At 41.4% G+C, this 21,503-nt stretch overlaps 1 protein-coding gene across 6 annotated transcripts in view; it reads right to left on the bottom strand.

The window, feature by feature from the left end:
* Positions 1 to 3,378, bottom strand: part of NLGN1 (neuroligin 1) — a 352,005-nt gene extending 348,627 nt beyond the window's left edge. For 4 of the 6 annotated variants that reach the window (XM_068145022.1, XM_068145023.1, XM_068145024.1 and 1 more), the window contains exon 1: positions 3,192 to 3,376. The gene's annotated coding sequence lies outside the window, so the exon portion shown is untranslated. Of the gene's footprint in view, positions 1 to 3,191 lie in introns of all 6 variants that reach the window. The other 2 variants (XM_068145020.1, XM_068145021.1) reach the window with 1 other exon arrangement.
* Between the last annotated feature and the right edge of the window lie 18,125 nt (positions 3,379 to 21,503).

Below are 21,503 nucleotides of genomic sequence, written 5' to 3'. Positions count from 1 at the left end.
AATACATGTTCTAAAACATGCTACTCTGCCAAACAGGAATGTGGACAGTAGAACAGGAGTCATCAAAGGAAAGACTCTGACACAGGGTGAGCACTAGGTCACTGTGACAGACCAATTGTAAACATGATCAGACAAATCCTCAAGAGGAAAATCACAGAATTTCCCATCTCTTCTTTCACTTTTCAAGTTAGCAAAGGAAAGCATTGTGTCAAATACAACATATTTACTCTCTATGTAGCAGTAATGATTTTGAAACAGAACCTGCTCTTATTCCCATAAATGCTTGGTGAAGGGAAGAAATTTACATGTATTTAGCTCAAGAAATTAACTATTCAAAAACCACCAGGTGTATGAAATTTTACTAGAGAAGACTGCAATCCTGAACCCATACACCAAAGAAGGGGCCAGCTCTGGTGGGGTTTGGTTAGCTCCCACATGCCAGCACCCCATGTGACAGCAGCTCCGGGTCTGGAAGTTCCAGAAAGCAGCTACAAATCCAACCCTATTGAGATGTACAACCTTTGCTGAGATTGCCAACAGTGGTATGAATAAGACATTACTCTGATGGGGTCACAGTCCCATGCCACATCAGTATGAGCTTACAAGTGTTATGCTACACAGGTCTGCAAACAAGGCAGTGGTAAGGATTTCCAGATGCTACAAGCTGTGTAAATATATCACCCCTAGATCAGAGAGACTGATCCCTCCACGCCATATTCATATTTATCTCTCTTTAATATTACATTCTGTACACAAAACCTAACAACCACATTAATAAAAATTACAATATTATTTAAATAGAATATTCAATGCAGTGGAGCACACCTTACTGCAAAGTTGAATTAAACTGACTGGACTCATTAAAATTGTCATGCATTGTTCAGCATTAATGTATTTTTGTTCTTCCCCATTAGTGGGAATATTCACTAATGCTAACTCATTACTAATGATTATTTTCACAATCAAAAGATCTCTTTAAATGTTTCCTGCAAGTTAGTATGGCAAAAATAGGAAGATTTCTGATAATAGTTTTCTATTAAGCTAGTTTTGAACTAGACAAATGGAACCTATAAGGAGGGTCATGTAAGTCATCTTATTTTCCATTCATTCGTATCAATAAATGATGTTCTTAAGATAGCTCTATTTCTTAGCTGAAATAATTGTTTATATTACCAGAAGTTGGGTACAATTTTTGAATGTGGACTATACCTGTTTGACATTTTGCACAGTAAGTAGGTAACGAAATGGTGATTTTACCCATAACAGAAAGAATGGGTTACTCTGTCACTTATGTGTAAAGTTTTAGACAGCTAAGTAATACAGATTTAAATTAAAAATGACAGGTGCACTGGCTTGGAATATAATGGGCACTGGAGTGAACCTTTATTCCTTTTAGCAGCTTACAGTTAACTCTTAAATGGACCACACATTATACTCACTTTTGAGTACTCTAACTATTCAGCTAAATGATCAGATGGCTATTCTGTTGATGGCAGTAGTGTGCTTCAGGACATGAGGATTCTCTGACCTACTGTAGAAATTCAGCTGAACTCATGTTAATAAGAGGTCACACCAGAGGAAAAAATATCCCAGATATTTCTCATTTGAGATCTTCAATATTGAAATCTACATATTGTATGTCATAAAGTCAAGTGGATTTACCTTGCTCTGATTAACACTTTATAAAACATTCACATGCTTCCCATTGGATTCCCCTAATAAAGTACACTAGAACCCACTCAGAGCCATCTGAAATGAAGTGGTCTTTTGTTGTCTCTTGCAGGGAGAAAACTGAGATATAGAACTGGTAGCAAAGTTTATTACCTGATACATATTTGTGGCTGCCCCTTGGTTCACTGGGGTTAATCATAGGAGAAAAGTAAATTGGATTTTGCTTGCTACCTTTAATATAATTATACTATCAACAATAATACTCTCTCTAATGCAAGTCCATTACCTAAGGCAATCTTTCAGATCAGATTCATAAGAAAGATACCACTTTTTTATTTTCCTGGTTCTGGGGCATTAGGAAATCAAGGTTAAAAACAAAACCAAACAACCCAACAAGAAAAGCACACCAAAAAAAAAAACCCCAAACAAACAAACAAAAAAACCAAAATGCAATTTTTTGAGAGAGAACTCTGAAAACAAAGATGCTTGAATGAACTCAGATTTTGCTATTGACTGGTTTGCTATCTAGATACAACACAATATCAGTTCCAAAACATGCAAAACCCTTGTTGTAGACACAGAGCAATAACTAGCTCTTCAATAAGACAGACTGAAAACAAAAACAAACAAAAAACCCCAAACCAACAAGCAACCAACAAGAACAACAAAGGGTGGGAAACGAAAAAGAAACAAGCAACAAAACTCCCAAAGCTCAAACAAAACAAACTTTCTTGTGGCACAAAAGCCAGCAAATGCTTTTCTTAATTGATCAGATTTTGGTCTCAATTCCATCAGGGTAACTGAGATCAAACTCCAACTCATCATAAAATCCACAGAGGTATAAATGTAATTTGTTAATCACAAGCATGACATCTCTAACTCAACTTTGAAAGTGCTCTCAAATGGTATCACCACACTTTCCAGAACTGTAGAGTGCACACTACATTTCAAGTGCAATATTGGCATTACAGGGATCTATCAACTCAAGAGTCCATTTCCTGTGATGTAGCATTTTGTACATCTGTGACTTTACTTGTATTTGCTCCAAAATGAATTTCATGCTTAACTTGTTTTTCTTAATTAAACTTCCTTTAGCAGTCTTTAATATGTGCATTATTAAAACTCATTAGTCCCATTCATGCCTGCCTGTCATTTTTGGCTTCATATTCATGTATCAAAGAGCTCTGTTGCTTAATATAGGAAACAAATTAAATAATAAATATGAGAACTTGAACGTTTTACGGGTGTCAGTATGAGAAAGTGGCTGCAAGGCCCATAAGGTTTCACACCAAAAAAAAAAAAAGCATTACAGCTAAAGCTAACATGCTGACACATCTCTGATCTATAAAGTCTGCAGTAATGGTAGCAGTAAAGTGTTGTGCCATAGACAGGGAATTTTTCTCTCACATGAAATAGAAATAGGATAGAGCACAGACTATATTTACTGTTGTAAAAGAAATTCAAATAAAATTTCCCAAAAGCTTAGAATATAACACCATTAAATGTCTACAAAGATTTACCCTTTCCATCCAACTTCATGTGCAGCTCCCATTATTCAGCTCCTTGTCCTGTTTTCATTTTCTACCACTGCCTGTGAGAAAGACACTTATTTAAGTTATAGCAGCTAGCCCCTGGTCTCCCTGTGGTCATGGCCTGGTCATGTCAAGCATGACTCCAGTGACAAAAGTGTTTCCTGACCCAACGGCAGGATCTCATGGCAACTATCTCAATGCCCAAGTCTCCACAGCAATAACCCATCTTTGGGAAACCAGTTGAAGGAATAAAAGCTCCATCCCACAATGCCTATTTCATACAGGTCCAAGGATGTTAAAATATTCAGTGTATCTATGTAGTAAGGTTTCTCCTAAATAAGTTGTTGCTTTCTCCTCATGAATATTTCTAACGCTCTGTGCCTACATAACACTTTCCCGCTTTCAAGTACTGTTTTGGAAACTGGGGGATGGGGTTGGGAAGGCAAAATGATTTTAAGTTCAGATATTGAACTTGAAAAGCTTCAGACAAGGTGGAATTAAATGAAAGTATAAAATACACGATAAAGGTATCTCCCTCATTAAGTTCCCAGAACCAGTTCAACAAGTGGGCTAATGGCCTCTCTAGGCAGGATGTGATTGAAAAGATTTACAAAACATAATTTTAAACTGACATTTAAGTTCTGGGCTTGGTTAAAGGAATATGAGTCACTCAAATTATAGTATTTGTAAAGTGTCCTTGATCACTTCCATGATTCTACAGTCACGTGTTGCTCATTTCCAAGCACTACATTCATCCTTAATATAGTGCAAAAGACCTAACCAAGCATCAATGGAAAGTAACAGACTACCCAAAGGCAGCACTAAAACCCATTACACAGAAAATATTATGAGGACAAAATAGAAGAATTCAATCAATGGGGACAAGGGAACTCCAATTGCTTTTCTTTTAATGGCCTCATCTTATGTTTGCCCACAGCAGTGGAAAAAGCATTTTACTCTGAGGTATGCAGCCCAGACCTTTACACAGCTTGATTACTATAAGGATATTTACAGTAGACACTGTGCCCCATGGTTTTGCAAAAGTGATATTCCTTTGCACCACCTTTTGTCTTTTAGTGAAAAGTGGCATGGTAGAGTGGGTGCATAGAAAAACTTGGACATGGCACTAAGTAGCCAGTCACTTTTTATCTGTGCATAGTACACAGCACATCATTAACTAGCAATTAATAATTAAGAAAATGAAGTCTGTTGGAAAACATGTGGGGTCTTCAGAGGCAGGTTGGAAACATGGAGCTGAGTCACCAAGGAGTCAAGATAATTTCTCCTTGTACTTGTGATAATTCAATAGTCATTCTGGAGAATGTAATGCCAGCATTTGTCATTAAAACTACAGGATGTGCTCTCAATACACAGTACGTGATGAAGTTTCCCCATCAGCTTCCTTTTTTGGATTCTCTAACTCATGCCCTCCCTTCCTCCCCCCCATACAAACTCTTCCAACAATGACCAGGTGGCAGGGCAGACATCCCCCTCTGAATGCATGCATTCCTTCATAATGCTCAGGAACAGGGTTACAGGAATGGAAACATGCTCTATAACAGTCTCTATTCCTCAGGCAGGATCTACTTTTTATCATTACCTACTATACTTACCAGGGATGGATAGCTAGGACTAATAGGAAATTATATTGCTTACTGGATCAGATTGATTACTACCCATCCTTTATTAAAAGACATGTACAAAGGTTTCTGCTGAATCTCTGGCAAAACGTTGTCTTTTCATTACTTTCTTTCAGAGAATGTCTGGCTCTTTTTTTGTCCTTCTTTTTCACTATTTAATTTGTAAGTAGTTTGTGGTGTGGGGTTTTTTTTTATGTGATTAAAAAAAACACATAATAAATATGACATCAAACAAATAATTCAGAGCTAGCCAAGGATCTGTAACACAGCTCCACATCTCTATTAGAAAGGAACGTATATTTGCTTTCAATAAAGGCAAGCCAATCCATTACGAACTGAGACCATATCTAAGCCTCTGCTTTCTTCTCTTCTCCCCAGACTCCATTTGAACAATTAGAGTGGTTTATGCTTGTGTGTATGCCAGTGCATATTAAATATGCAAACTAATAAAAATATAAAACTACCGCCATTACCACGTTCAAATCCTCCATTCACTTGCAAATCAATTTATCTGCCTACAGCTCTGTCCCAGTCTTTAAATAACCCTCCTTCAGCAGACTGCTCCACCTCCAGCCAAATAATCCAGAGCAAACCCACTTTGCTAAGGGTGTTTAAGTATCAACAGCTAGGATATTATCTTCTTATCACACCGTACAAAAGGGGGTAAGACAACAAAAGCAGCATCAGGACGACAGCTCTTGTTCTCGCTTCTGCACAACTTACTGCCTTAAACAGCCTGAGCACTCTCTGATGGCTTTCGTTGCTACTTCAGTTAATCACAAAACAGAGGTGTTCAGCCAAATCCTGCTTCCCAGCACACTTAGTATGATTATCCTCAGTCTCATTTTTCTTCCCACAGTCTGCATATGATTCACATGAAGTATGCAGAATAAATGGGATCTCTTTATATGCACCTAAAGACCCTCTAATTATTTACTGCAAAACTGGTTTTGGAAGGTTGCTGCAGTCTGTAGCTGTAGTCTAAGAAAAGCAGTGTCGTTTATCAAAAGTAACTAAGAAGTGGTCCTCTTTAACCCAGCAGTGTGTACCAGGAATAAAGAAGGAAGGAAAAAATAGAAAAGGAAACAATAATGAAAATAAAGAAAGAAAACCAAACAAACCCACAACAAACCAAACATCCAACCAGCATTTTCAAACATGGCTACTTAGCTTTTGGCTCCCAATCTGCAGTTTCAAAGATGCAGAAGTGGGCTGCGTGTTACAGCTGGTGAGCCCACACAAGTCTCAGTGCAGTCAATGGAAATCAGGATCTTTGAAAATCAGGGCCCTGAATAATGGGATCTATTTTTAAATGTTCATTTATATCATACATGAGTCTCTCACTTGTCAGGTGCCTGTAATAAAAGACATGCAATTTCATAAGTATCCTTTGTTGCAACTAAGCCAATGAAAAAAAGAAAAAAAGTAGGAGAAAAGGTCCCAAGGATCACAGTGCTGCTCTTTCACCAGCAGCAATGATCTGTAGATGCATCAAAAACACTGCTACTGTAAAAAATAAACAAGCCTAAAAAGACCCTTTGGTCTGAAGGAAGTATGAAAAAGTTGTTTTGGGCATTGATGGTTTCAGATCTCAATTATCTCTGTGAATTTACCAGTACTGTCTGGTCCCACTAAGGCTATGGATAAATGGAAATATTGCCACTGTGGATGCCTGTACTGGAAAAAAATATTTCCTACAACAATTCATGCTGGGGAGGGGAAAAAAATAATCCTCTTCATTTCAAATTTACAGAACATCTAGACGTTCTAATAACGTTCCCTTTGATATTTATAACTTCTATAAGATATGTTTCCATTTCATGCTGGTGGCTTTTTAATATCATAGTTGTTAGAGCCGAAATAAACTGGCCTTCCAGAAAGCAAAACCAGCGTCAAACTCAAATGGTATTCCTTAAAAAGGTCAGCAAATTTACAGGAGAAAAGAGCTGGTCCAGATTGTGTCACCTGAAGCAGCAAGAACGCAACCCTTTAATCAAGCTCTTCCTTGTTTTATTGAAACAATTATTTTAATGTAATTGCTGTAGAGCCATATGAATCCTTAAAACGAGTCGAGGTAATATCCTTTCTCCTGATTCCAAGGTAACTTTCTGGCTTTAATTATAAGTCAATTAATATTAAGTAATTTGACTGATTAATTTTAATTAAACCTGTTGAAAATTGATTTTCCTTCAGCAAGTGAAGATGAGGCTCGAGTACGATCGTCAGGAAGAGAGGAACGGGAAGGGGAGAGACAAACCCGGACTTTACACCCAGGCGAGAAGATGTCTGAAGAAGGGAAAGGAAAAAAAAAAAAAAAAAAGATCCCTCCATCAGGCATGGCAGCCTCAGAGAGCCTCGGCACTGCGCGGAGGAGGCGGCACCGACCGCGCAGCTCCGTGCCCGGGCCGAAGGCGAGAGCTGGTCCCGGCCTGCCCGGGGGCACCGGGGCAGGAAAAGTTCGCTTGGGCGGCGGCGGCGGGGGCAGGAGCCAGCGGGCGGACCGCGCTTGTGGGGATGTGGGGTGTGCGTGTGCGGGGGTGTGTGTGTGCGCGAATCTCCTCCGAACACCCTGCTCCCCCCACCCACCCCCCACCCCTCCCCGCAGCGATTCCTGCCTCCCGCAGGTCCCCCGAGGCACAGCTCGGGCTCGCCGCCGCAGCCGCGCAGCCCCCGCGCAGCCCCGCACACCGGGCCAGTTGCAGCAGCTTCAATGGCATCTCCCTGCCCGCGGACACGCACGCACATTCACACACGGATCCCAAACCGGAACCGCAAAGCGTCCCCGGGCTCAGCCCCGAGCCCCGGCCCCGCAGCCGCCCTGCCCTGTTCGCGGGTGGAGGGGGGTGGCTCAGCACCCCGGGCTGCCCCCTTCCATCCCGACCGCCTCCCTCCATCCCGGCTCGGGCTCGCCCCGCACGCCGAGAGCATCAAAGTATTTACCAGTTCACGGCCGCTTTTCTGCAACCGCAGCTGAAACTGTAATTCACTGGATTCGCCTTCTCCGGCTCGCTCCCAGCCGCTGCGAGCTGGAGGTTTCTCAATCGTGCCCCGGACACTTCCGAATTATATCGATTTTTCTATATTTTTCTCCCCTTTCCTCGGATCGGGGCGAGGGGAGGGGGGAGCTGGAAATCCCCATCCGGAATTCAGCCTCATCCGTGCCGAGCCACCTCCATTTAAATCCGACCATCAGGCAAGCAATAGAAATGATCAAACGCTACTTCTCTCCGTCTGCAAGCAGATAATCCTACTAATCCAATAGATCTCCCCCGATCCGAAATTGCCCTCCAGACGAATCCCTTTCGCTTGATGTCCGGCGGGTGATCTCGGAGCCGCGACGGTGCCCCGAGGGGTGCGTGTGTGTGTGCGTGTGAGTGTGTGTGGGGAGGGGGGGTATGGAGGGTGTTAATCTTTTTTGGCTCCTGGATGCACGGCTCGCTCAAACCGCCGAGAACCCTGCTTTTTTTTTTTTTTTTTTCCTCCTTTTCCCTTTTTTTTTTTTTTTTTTTTCTCCCCCTATTACACGTTTCCACTCCAAATTGCTGCTGGATGAAAAATGGTACAAAGATACCCCCAGTGGCAGCGCGGCGAACAGCGCGGCCAGCCCCGGCCCCGTTCCGCACCGCCCCGGCCCAGCTCCGCACCGCCCCGGTCCCCGCTCCGCACCGCCCCGGTCCCCACCAGACCCTGCCTCCGGGGAGAAAGCCACGGCAGAAAAGTAGGTTTGGGGGTGCCCCTGGGGTGGTTCCTTACAGCCGCAGGAAGCCCATGCACCCTTGTGTAGAGAGTGGGGGTGTAAAGTGTTGCCAATGGGGGATCAAAAGGCTGCAGATACACCTGCATGCTTATTAAATTATACCTGTGTGCAACACTCGATTATTTCACACAGGTATAATTAAGTAAGAAACCATGATCTTACTTACTAGACTGTCATTGTCTGCACACAAGATATGTGACTCTTACTTTTTTCCCCCCATGCAGCTTCTTGAAATCTTCATATTATTTTCAATTGCCTGCTTTCTGGTTTTAATTGAGGGAAAAAAACCTATTCTCAGATCCTGGCCTTCATGTTTTCCAGGAGCACAGCAGAGAATGAAAGTTGACGGCTCAGGGTATGTGGGGAGAAAGGAAGGCCACATCAGAAAGGAAAGGAAAATAGTCCTTTGAATTCTGAAAGGTCTATTCATTTAAGAAGAGCCACAACCACACACTAAAAGATTATAAGCATCCTAAGTTAAAGCCCTTGTAGAGGGCTCATTAACATCTCCTGTTACTTTAGGAGACACTTCCCTTCACACTGTGTTCAAAATCTGTATTTTGTTGCGTTAATATGCACCTCGCTTTAAAATACTGACACTAATCAAGCAGAGAACACCCACTCCTGTTTCCAGGCACAGAGCCTCAGGCAAGGTCTGAAGGTTCCCAATAATTTGATAAGCTTTTCCACCCCTCACCTGACAGCACATCCCAGTGGAGCGAAGGCTAGTCCCAGCCACACTGGGCAGGATATTTACAGGTCCCGCAGTCCCACTGAGGATCTATATCTACATGTCCATAGCAGGAGTGACAGGGCACCGCAGCAGTTTATCCTGTGACATTTATGTGTGCTGGAATAATAGTGGCCTGGGCAGATTTTTCACCTGCTAAATATCAATAATTATGATAGCCTATGATTAATTTTCCAAGTCCAGCATCCTTCAGTACTGTGAAATTTAACTCTCTCACTGCTACTGAAAGCATATGGCTCTCAGATATATGGGAAGCGAAGTCAGAACACACTCTGCTGACAGAGCAATCCTGTGCATGTTGTTACGTTATTCTCAGAGGAACACTAGAGGGGAAAAAAAGGTTTCAAAACTAGAAAGAAATATCAATCACTTCCGACCAGCCACAGATCAACCAACAGCCTCAAAACTATCACCAAAGAGGGTGGTACCAGCTGAGCTATTCTGCCATTCTTCATCCACATAACACCCTGGAGTAGTTTTACCTTTGGGCTGGTTTTTACACTGAAAAGACATAATGATCACAGGATGTTAGGGGTTGGAATGGACCTCCGAAGATCATCAAGTTCAACACCCCCCCTGCCAGAGCAGGACATAGAATCTAACACAGGTTGCACAGGAACACATCCAGAGGGGTTTTGAAAGTCTCCAGAGAAGGAGACCCCACAACCTCTCCAGTGCTCTGTGACCTAATGGTAACAGCTAATAACTTAATAACACTAGAGGAGCCATTGAAATCCTGGTGTGTACAGTTTTCTTCTCACTCCTTCAAGGATACATGTACCTCACCCAGGTTCCCAAGGCACCATGCAAAAACCCCTTTGGAGTGCTCCAAGAATCATTTAAACATATTGCTTCCTACTAACTAGATGACAAGAAAATCTACCCATTTAGTCCTTCACCTTTTGTTTGTTTTTTTTTTGGGGGGGGGGGGGAGGGGGGATTTGGAGGGGGCAGGGCTGGGTGGGAGCTGATAATTTCCATCCAATTTGCTCCAATCCCACCTTTGGCCTTCAAGCCTCCACCTGATGGTAACCCATCTTCACTTGTGCAGAAATGGCACAAAGCTGTTTTTGGAGTACATTAAGTTTTCCCTTAACTCTCTCTCACAGTAGTGATACGTGAAATCAGTTCATATACAGCATCATTTTTGTTCTGGCCTGTCCCCAAGGCTGAGATCCCTTTCCCAAACTTTCCTATTGTCTTTCACTCTACTGCCTTCCCTTATGCTTCAACATTTCTCCTTCCTTCTTCCGTCCAGGGACCTCAGAGGAACATCTATTCATCCAAATTGTTGCTGGGGAAAGAACAGTACTGGCTTGTGGATTGGGCAACAAGATTTGTCTTCAGCACCAGAAAGGATTGTGCAGGTTTAGAAAGGGATGTAGAGTTGGGAGAACAAAGTACAAGACTTATCTCTCTCTACTGAGATGTGATAGTAACAGCTGTGCCTGAACATAAATGTGGTAATAATGCTGCCCAAGGCCTGCTACTACTGTATTACTAGTATAGTTTCTGACACTGATGCAGCCTGCATCCAGTATGTCCTAGCTTTGAAGACCTAAGTGGCATATACACACATTTATTTATGCATAAACACACACACACATATATAGCTATAAAGTGTTTGGACTCATTTGAATGAAGGGGAAAATAGTTTCAGATTATTAGGATGTCACTAAATATGTTTTGGTATGCTGCATATCAAGAAGTTACACTTGTATTAAAATCTAAGACATGCAAAACTGGTTTAAAGGATGACATTAGTTACTATTTAGTTTGGCTGAGTCCTGAGAGGAATGTGTTATCTGCATTTATTAAAATAATGCAAAGAAAGATAAATCTCCATGGACAGAAAAGCCATGGAAATGTCAAAGTCCAGCATTTGGCAATACCATGAAATTTAACTCTGCTCCATTTTCTCTGTTTTAGGAATATAAAACCCTACATATAATCCTTACCTAAGCACTTAACTTCTAAAAAGAGCAAAACGTACAATCAAAAGCTAGAAGGAAAGAGGCTACCAACCAGCAATCCAAGCTAAATACTTAGCTGAGGTATATATATACCTGAATCATTAAAGGTAAGAAAGTTTTCTATGTGACACAAGTTTCATGAGCTATTGAAAGATATAACTTAAGATAGCAAAATGCTTTCCTTTGGAGTATAGATTTTATCAGACTATTTTTCAAGATAAAAATATTAACCTTTCTAATAGGTAGAAAAGGTGAAATTGTTTACATATAGAAGATTCTAAATATTCATTAATTTGCTTGTCTCAAGATAGCTCATTAAATTGTTTCTTGCAAGTAACTTCATTAAATATTTCCTTTGATTCCATGAAACTATTTAAAATTACTCACCTCTGTCCATTTGTATTCTTTAGATTGCCCCGACTGCCAAATCTGTAATAGAATTATAATGCCTCTGCCTAAGCTGCTTTAGTTAGCTGTAACTGCTTAGTTATTTCCATTCATTTAGTTTAACCTTGCCTAGAAGAGAGCTACTCAAAGAAGCTGTCCCTGTGCACAGCATGGCCATCACAGCTCTTCACAAAGCTACAGGAGATTGACAGTGCCTCATTCACTCCAAACATTTGCCATTACTTGCTTACTGCTTGCCTTCTTTAATGCTGTCGTTTCATACTAACCCAACACATTTACTGAAAACACAATGCTTTGCTGGTATGGAAAAAACTCACCCAGAAGTGGTCTGAGTTTCTCTACAAGGAGAACACTGAGTTGCTGAAGTGTGTCCAGAGAAGGGCAACAAAGCAGGAGAACAAGTCTTATGAGAAGCAGTTGAGGAAACTGGAGTTGTTTCATCTGGAGAAGAGGAGGCTGAAGGGACTCTCTACTGCTACCTCAAAGGAGTTTGTAGTGAGGTAGGTGTTGGTTTCTTCTCTCAAGCAAATAGCAGAAGAGAGGAAATGGCCTCAAGTTGCACCAAGGGAGGTTTAGGTTGGATATCAGTGAAAACTTCTTTACTGAAAGAGTTTTCAAGCATATGAACAGAGAAGTGGCGGAATCACCATCCCTGGTGGTGTTTAAAAGATGTGTAGATAGGCCACTTCAGGACATGGTTCAGTGGGCATGGTGGTCTTGGGTTGATGGTTGGACTTAATAATCTTAGAGGTCTTTTCCAACCCAAATAATTCTATGATTCTATATCAAGAGTCAAGAAAATTGAGAGTTTCACCTCTGACTGCATTCACTCTCCTCCACACAGGTCCCCAAGCCTGTACTTACATCCTGTGTGTCCTTACCACTGACTCCTCTGCAGTGCCTGACTTGAGTGGTCAGGGTCAGTGGATTTCTTCCTCTCAGCCTGTGATGGGAATCATACATTTTGTCTTCTAGTAGGATTTGTATTCTGACATCATACAGGTTGTCCTCGGTGACATTTGCTTTTTATCATTAGCACCTTGCACTGGAATATTTAATTGGCTATGTTGTATCTCAGCACTGTAGATTTATTTTGCATTTTCATTTAATTAACAGCCATGACCAATGGCCTGATAGATGGCAAAGCATTCTGTGAAGTAGAATCCTGCTGGATTAAAAGCTTTGCTGGAAGGTTTCAAATGCCCATTCAGCCTGAACTTCTCAGAGGTGATTTCCTTTAAAGTACTGGTTTCCCAAAACACAAGAATTGAGGACGTGGAAAGAGAAAGCAAACAGGACCCAAGGATGACACAAACCCTGTTTGTGCAGAGACCCTTCTCTAAATGTTGCCCTGTGTTGATTAGATGCTAGAAGGTTATTCTGAGATTCAGAATTTCAGGTTCTATTGGGTGCTGTTGAAGGACTGATGTTGATAAAGGAAGCCACTGCCAGTGTTCTTACTGGAACTTAATCAGTAGATTACAACACATTACAGCACTGTGCTTGCCAGGGAATTCTGAATTAATTACAAAATCCATTTCCTTGTTTATGTGGCTGTGAATACTTTTAGTCCAGAGGTGTTTTATGACTTTGTTCCTTCCTAAAATTTCAGTTATTCTTTGAACTCAGAGTCTACCTGTACCTCGGTTTACAGTGACCCAACACAGGAAATTATGGGGCTAGACCATTTTATTACAAAAGCTTGTATTGAAAGAGTTTTGTGTTTACACTATGTGAAAGCCAATCTATTTCTAGAGCTTTTTTTAATTACATTAGTTCAAAGCTATAGTTGAAAAGAGCCCATACTGTATACTGGCTTCTCGTAGACTGGATTTTCAAGCATTCCCTGCGGGAGCTGGTATTCTACATCAGTATTCTATTCTTTTAGACCCAGTGAGCTATGGGCCAACTTCATCTCTGATGTAATGAAATGGAAGTTAGAGGAACCTCATCAGAGAATGTTGTTTCCTAATACCTAACCTCAGCAGAAAAATGAATGTATAGGCTGCTAGCATTTGCAAGTAAAAATAGTAAACTCTTTTCTGCAGGTATTTACTGAGGAATACCTTTTACTTCTTCACCAGCTAGTTTCCATAACCAAGAAAAGATTCAGTGTCTGTAAATTAAGACTTGCTGAAACCTTGATGCTCTCTCAGTACTGATAAAGCATTCTAGGTCCTTATTTAAATCAGTCAGTAATAAGATGATTGTGAAATACATCATGATTTTACGACCAGCATTTCATGGCGTCTGTTTGCCTTCAGTTACAATTGCACTGATAACTCAGTGACTGGTATAATTAGTCTGGCTGTCATTATGGCTTCTGGCCAAGAGAGACAAAGGTGTTTCTTAAAATTTCTTTTCAGATGCATCAAATAACACGATCCATTAATTAAAGATCATGCAGTCCCAGTCAATTCCTGACAACTGGGAAAGGTGCAGTTTGAAAACAGTCTGAAAAAGGAGTAATCTGCTTCCAACCTGGCTTATGTGAGCTGCATCTGGAAGGGGCTGCTGTGCTACGGAGTTCAGGAGCTACACTGGGAGCAAGGGGCAGCCCCCTGTTTTGGTTTTGCCAGTGACTGAGTGGAGTCCCTGAGCAAACCATTTTATCCTTATCTTTCCTAATTTTAACTCTTGTCTAATACATTTTGATTTTTCTATCAACAGAGCAAGAAAATCTTCCTGTACCGAGAAGAAGGAGGCGGAAGGAGACGAGGGATTCCCAAGCAGGGAAGAGGGAGGTCAAGAGACAGTGCTGGAGCAGCCAGTAGAGGAGAGCTGTGTGGAGCAGCTTGGCTCTGGCACTGCCTGGGTGCTGCCGCCTCTGCCAGCCCCAGCTGTTTGGCACCGAGAGGCGCAGTCGTTGGCAGGTGCAGCAGCGGGTCCGGGTTGCTACAGGGCATTGATAGACCTCTGAAAGAGGCCAGGCACCAGAGAGAGTTGTGTGGGACAAACTGGTTTTGTGGAGGAGTCAATACAATGTGTTTATGAAATTCTGCTGTAATAAGTGTTACAAAATAATGAAGCAACAGAAAAACATGTTATAAAAGAAATGTTCCTGTGTTCTGCAGGCATTAATCAGCCTCAGCAGAGAGGGGAAATCCAGGCGATGGCATCAATATAAAAATATCATAGTATAAACAGTAAAACATTCACCTGCTTATGTTATTAAGTTTTAAAGCTCATGATTAGAGATGATGAGGGTGCTGGAATACCTTCTCTATGAAGAAAAGCTGAGAGAGTTGGGGTTGTTCAGCTAGGAGAAGAGGAGAGGAGGATCCAGGGACACTGTACTGCAGCCTTCCAGTGCCTAAAAGGGAGCTATGGGAAAGATGGGGAGAGACTCTTTATCAGGGAGTGTAGGGGTAGAGTGAGGGAGAACAGTTTTAAACTGAAATTTAGATTAGATGTAACAAAGAAATTTCTTCACTGTGATGGTGGTGAGACATTGGAACTTGTTGCCCAGTGAATCTGTGGATGCCTTCTCACTGGCCATGCTCAAGGCCAGGCTGGACGGGGCTTTGAGCCATCGGGTCTACTGGAAGGTGTCCCTGAGCATGGCAGAGTGTTAGGAACTAGCTGATCTTTAATGTCTCTTCTAACCCAAACCATTCTGTGATTCCTTGATGTCTGATTCACTGCACAATGGCAAACAACACAAACCTGACATTTACAAGCAAGAATATGCAGGCAAAGCAGAGAGTACTGAAATTGCCAAGAACTGCCAAAGCAGACACCCTTAAAGAGGTTTTCTTCAACATTCAGCTGGTGGAGCAGGATGGGATGCATTAATCCTTCTGAAAATACAGTTACTTTTAAAAAGTAAACTGAAGGCAAATCAACTCACTTGTGATTTCTGAAAATCTCACTGTAGTATAACCAAGCTATTATTTATAGCCCATTAAGATTACTCCTGTAAAATCTCATTATTTTAGTGATTTAATAGCAGAGAAGCAACAACAACATTTTTCATTCCAGCTGTGTAATGGGTGCATGTTGGATTATGTGCCCTGGTTTCTCCACCTGCACACAGACATGGGACAGTACCAGATTTACAGTAGCTGGCTGTCGAGTCCTACTGGAAAACTGGAGACACAAACAGCACCTCTGCTCTACGCAAAATACCTGCAGATACTTCTTTCTGCTATGATAGGAAAAATACGACCTCAGGAAGCCTTAGCTAGCATGTTTATAGACACACAGGGGAGAAAAGGAAAAGATAAAGAAATGGCAATAGAGAAATTGAAGCATCCTAGAAGCCTATTATTTAATTGATGTCATAACCCAGGAGAATTCTTTATGCTCTATATACTATGGTCCTGTTACAGAATGTGCTCTACCTGGACTTTGAAATGTCAGTCGCTCTTTACACGAGATCTACTAGAACCAGCTGAAAGTTAAATCTACACAAATACTTTGCAATACCTGTCTGTGGCTAAACTGAATCCCACACCTGGAAAGACATGAGTTGGAACTTTAATTTGCAAATTTCCAGGTGGTCCTGGTTGCAAAATACCAGGGTGATGGAGGGTGATGGAGAGTGACAGAGCATTGGAACAGGCTGCCCAGAGAGCTTGTGGAGTCTCCTTCTCGGGAGACTTTCAAAACGCACCTGGATGCATTCCTGTGAGGACTGCCCTATGCCATCATGCTTTTGGCAGGGGGGTTGACTGAATGATCTCTGGAGATCTCTTCCAACCTCAAACATTCTGTGATTCTGCCCTGCCACCATCACACCCTGCCACCCCCCCACCCCCCCATTTGGCATTTACAGATCTTAATGAACAATGTCTCTAGCATTCAGAATAAGCACAATACAGCTTAATCTCTTTCTTTGTGGCAAACTGGCATTCCCTTGCTGCAGAAAGCAAGCACAGTGGTTCTCAATGAAGTTTCTCCAGCAAGATGAAAGAATTAATTAGTTTTCTGTTTCTCAGACCTTTCACTTTCTTTCCTATTCCAGGCAAACAGGACACCCACATTTCCTATTACTTTTATTAATGATGCTATTAAATATTTGCTGTCAATTACTACTGTTCCAGACAGAAAATTATTCCCACAGCAAAGCACTCGAGCGCATGTGTGGTCTGTACATTAACCAGTAGAGGGTGCAGTCAGTGTGGCTGCAGGTCCTGCAGGCTGAGCTGGCCACCGCGGCTGCTTCTCAGTGTTTCTGGAGATGGGCAAACAGAACAAGGCACCTATCTAATGGTAGGTTAAGGGTGCAGGTCACTACTAAATAATACATACAAATTGCACAGCGCCTGTTTTTCTCAGCTTCTCGCTTTCTTTATTCAGGACTATTTGCAGAATTTATAGCAATGCAGGGCTCGTGTTGCACACCTGCAATTCAGAGACTGCAAGAAAGCCCTGTCAGCTCATGGATCTTGTGGTTGCAAACCTAAGAGACCTGTCTGTAAGATGTTTTCACAATTACAGGATTAAAAAGGTGCATTTCCTATCAACAGAAAAGTTTATTTATATTGTATCTTCAAGTCCTTATTTAGACTTCAGTCAAACAAATCTCCACTGAAATAAACCCAAACTCTCCCTGACGCTGGGAACAATCGTTTTTCAAGATGTAAATTAGAAAGGGGATAGAAGATATTTTGTTTGCAAAAGGATTGTTGCAGCAGCCTTTGCTAAAGGAGGAGTTAACCACCTGTGGGTTAATCAGTCCTGGGTGATGGGCACTGCTGCTGCACAATCAGCTCTAAGGCATCTAACTGCCTATTGTTTTTAAAATCTTTTGCAGCCAAGCTAGCACAGATGTGAATAAGACCCTAGCTGTAGAAGCACATGAATACACCTGTTACAGGCCAGTGTTTCACATCTGTGATTCTCCTTGCAGTGCAGTTCTACACAACAGCTTTGGTGCCTCTGAAGGCCAAAAGAACATTGCCATTTGTGGGGTTTAGGATAATGCCTCAGTCACCTATAACTCTGTTAGATTGAGTTCACCTACAAATTAAATAAAGATACAAAGCTGTGCCTGACAATGCTGAATCAGACATAGAGGTGAGCAGCTGGCAAAGAATAATCACAATGTAATAATCACTAACTACACACCATGAGAAGTTTTGTCACAGGTGAAAAGTAACACATCTACACAAGATGGAGCTAAAACATGGGTCTAAAATGAAGGATATGTTTTCCTGTTGAGGAAGTCTTTGTTGATCTAAAGTCCAAAGCAACAGCACTTGTCTCATTAGCACATGCTAAATAAATGACAACCTGTTTGGTGTTAACTTTAGGTTTGGTTATTGGTTCCCTTTCAAAAACTAGACAAGATAAAACACCTTGCCTGAGCATATCTATCTGACAAGATGACATCTCAAAGTGTTTTGGTGAAATATGATAGTAAATTTTACAGGTCGATAATCTTTGCCGAGTAGGAGTAAAATCAGCGTTGCCCACTCCTTTCCTACAGAGCTATCCACAATGGAAACAACTAGCAACAACACAAATGAAATTTCTCAAATCTCTGTGCAGTCCCTGCAGCCATCTAGTTCATCAAAGTATGAAACAAGCTGAGGAGAGCTCATGTTCGATGATGCTCTGAGGGAAAATGACTGTCTGGAATCAGCACTGGAAGCAGAATGTGGCTGACGGATGATTTAGGATTGTTTTTTTAAAAAATACTGGGTAAATTGAGTAATTTGAACCAATCATGGAATATAACGTGCAACACAACATTCTTCTACCCTACAGTCTCCCTTCTGGGAAATCTGGGGTGGTGGTGAGTACATTTATCAAGAAAATAATGACCCCAAACAGACTCCTTGAAGCCTAAGGGTTTTTTTTTTTATAAGAGGACTCTAGGGAACTAATTAGGAGGAAATAGCTCCTCAACGTCCTGAGTGAACTCCCATTGAGCAAATAAACAATTTACTGACTCACACAACTACAGACATCCAAAGATAGTCGCCTTTATGACGTGAGTGTTTGCAAATATGGAACACAGAACGGCAGGCAGAGGCAACGTTTGATAATGGGAAAAGGGTATATATCCCAGGGAATAAATCTTATGAAGAGCAACTGAAGGAGCTGGGGTTGTTTAGTTTGAAAAAGAAGCAGCTGGGGGGAGACACCATTGCTCTCTACAACTACCTGAAAGGATGTTGTAGAGAGGCTGGTGCTGGTCTCTTCTCCCAGGTAATTAGTGATAGAACAAGAGGGAATGGCCTCAAGTTGTGAATGCATAGGTTTAGACGGGACATTAGCAAATATTTTATCACAGAAAGAGTGCTCAGGCGTTGGAATATGCTGCCGAGGGAGGTAGTTGAGTCACCAACCCTGGATGTGCTTAAAGGTCATTTGGATGTGGTGCTTGGGGATATGGCTTAGGGGTGAACCCTGTAAAGTAGGGTTATTGGTTGAACTTGGTGATCCTGAGGGTCTTTTCCTACCTGAATGTTTCTGTGACTCTAGGATCTGCACTTGTCATCATCATTTCAACCTTTATCTTTGATTTGGGTAAGCTACTGGAGGTGTTTAGGAAGAGATTGGATGAGGCGCTTGTGGCCATGGTTTAGTTGATTAGATGGTGTCGGATGGTAGGCTGGACTTGATGATCTCAAAGGTCTTTTCCAACCCGGTTAATGCTATTCTATTCTATTCTATGTTATTCTATTCTATGCTATTCCAAAGAGGTATACTCTACTGTATTTTATTCTAAAATTAAAAGAGGATATTACTTTCTACCTATTTTTATAGCATTTAACCAATTTCCTTGCTGTGTTATGTCCCACTCATTCTTTGGAGAACAGGAGGTGCAGAAGTTCTGGGTGTAGACTTTTGATGACAAATTTTCTAGAGTCAGCTTTGGAAACACTTGGTTTTGCAAATATTGACTCTTTTGGACCTTCTCCCCCAGATAGAAGGCCAAGCGTTTTGATTAGCAAAGGAATAAAGTCCTAAGAATGGAAAACGGCAACAGCACACATATTCAGGAGGTATAGACACCCAGGAGTAATGCGGAGTATCAGAGGGAGGTATGATGAGAAGTAAGGGCAGCACATTAATATTTCGACTGAGCATCAGCGGAAATGCCCTGTCAGTGTGATGTGTGGAATTATCCTAAGGGAAGTAACCAAAGCTCATTGCTGACAACCATCGCTTTTCAACATTGCAAGCTGGCAGCTCTGTGTCTGCACCACACATTCTCATCAGCTCTTTCATTTTGTGATAAACACAAGGAGGAAAAAAAAAAAAAGTACATAATCAATAGGAGTGATAGACCTATATGAAACAGCTTTGTCTTGTGAGAAGCTGAAATGAAACACTTGATCTGGACGGAAGAAATAAGCAGGATTTGCTTTGAGTTTTATTAAAATCTCAGCACCCTGGAAACATTCTGATTATGTTTTATGACTCATCTTAGGGCCTTATATGAACGGGTTAGAAATAACACAAACATTTGGAAGGAGTCTGAAGAAAGTGCTGAAGAAAACATAGCTACTGCAACAGGATGCAAAGCTAAACCACCTATTGTCATTGCTCTACAGAGCCTCATTCCCTTCAGATTCTGAGGATATTTCTTATGGCCTACAAAAGACTAAAAATGGGTTTGAGATAATAATGAAGACTGAACACACTGGTGCCATAAGCCATCTGGTGACATTAAGCCATCCATACATTCACTCACACACAGTATCTGTCCTTGATGGTTCAGTTCCCTTGTGTTTTTAACATGCTCTCTTTAAAAGGGCTTAGTCAAGACAAATTGTCTTCCAAGTAAAAGAGGCATTTCCTTAATATAATTTGATAATCAGCATTTCCTAGAGAAGTGTATTGAATTCCAGCTGCTCAATTCCTCTCCATTCTATGTATATACTCTCTTTTTCCTCCTGCTGATGCCCCAGCACCCCCTCTCCACTGTTATCCATACTGTTAGGCTGCCAGAAGTTGTGAGCAGCTCCTGTTCTGTTTTGTATTTTACACTTTCTAGTGCTTGTGAAAGAAGTATCCGAAGATCTTCATAATGAGCATCTCTATTCCTGACAATTTATCAATTGCTTTTCTCACTTTTGTATAACTGTGGTTAAAATCTAACATGAAAGTCTTCTTCACAGATTCTTTTTGGACCCCACAGTCTACAGTTAGGACTCACAATTTAAAGCCTATATCTAGTACTTCATTCATTTATAAGACCACCACAACAACAACAGTGTAACTCCAATACACATAAATATGGATTTGTTCATTAGCAATGCTCCTTCTGTAACTACTGTTAGAGCACCTTAGGGAATTAAATACTTAATTCTAAGCATTTGAGAGGGACAGATTCTCAGCTGTGTTGTCTGAACTTCCTGAGAACAAAGCACATAGAATAGAATAAACCAGGCTGGAAGAGACCTTTAAGATCATGATGTCCAACCTATCATCCAACACCACCTAATCAACTAAACCATGCAACCAAGCACCCCATCCAGTCTCCTCCTCCTAAACACCTCCAATGATGGTGACTTCACCACCTCCCAAATTGGCTCATGTCTGATATGAAGTGGTCAACCCACTAAATAAATATTACAAATGCAAGAAGAAAATCTGATATCCAGAAACCCTTAAACTGTTCTCCCAGTGAACTTCTTCATCAAGATTTTATCTTTATTCTTTCCTTACAATTATCCCATAATATTTAACTTCTTAGCTGCTGTTTGGCTACACTTGTACAAATGATAATGAAACAGCTAGTGACAGTCAGTGTCTAAAGTCTAAAGTCTAAAGTGTCTAAATTGTGTTTGGATAGTTTCAATATATTTTGGG

This window comes from Melanerpes formicivorus, unplaced genomic scaffold (assembly GCF_026170545.1).
Source record: "Melanerpes formicivorus ecotype bairdi unplaced genomic scaffold, bMelFor1.0.p_v2 SCAF_12, whole genome shotgun sequence".
Taxonomy (NCBI): domain Eukaryota; kingdom Metazoa; phylum Chordata; class Aves; order Piciformes; family Picidae; genus Melanerpes; species Melanerpes formicivorus.
This window is presented reverse-complemented; position numbering and strand designations above follow the sequence as displayed.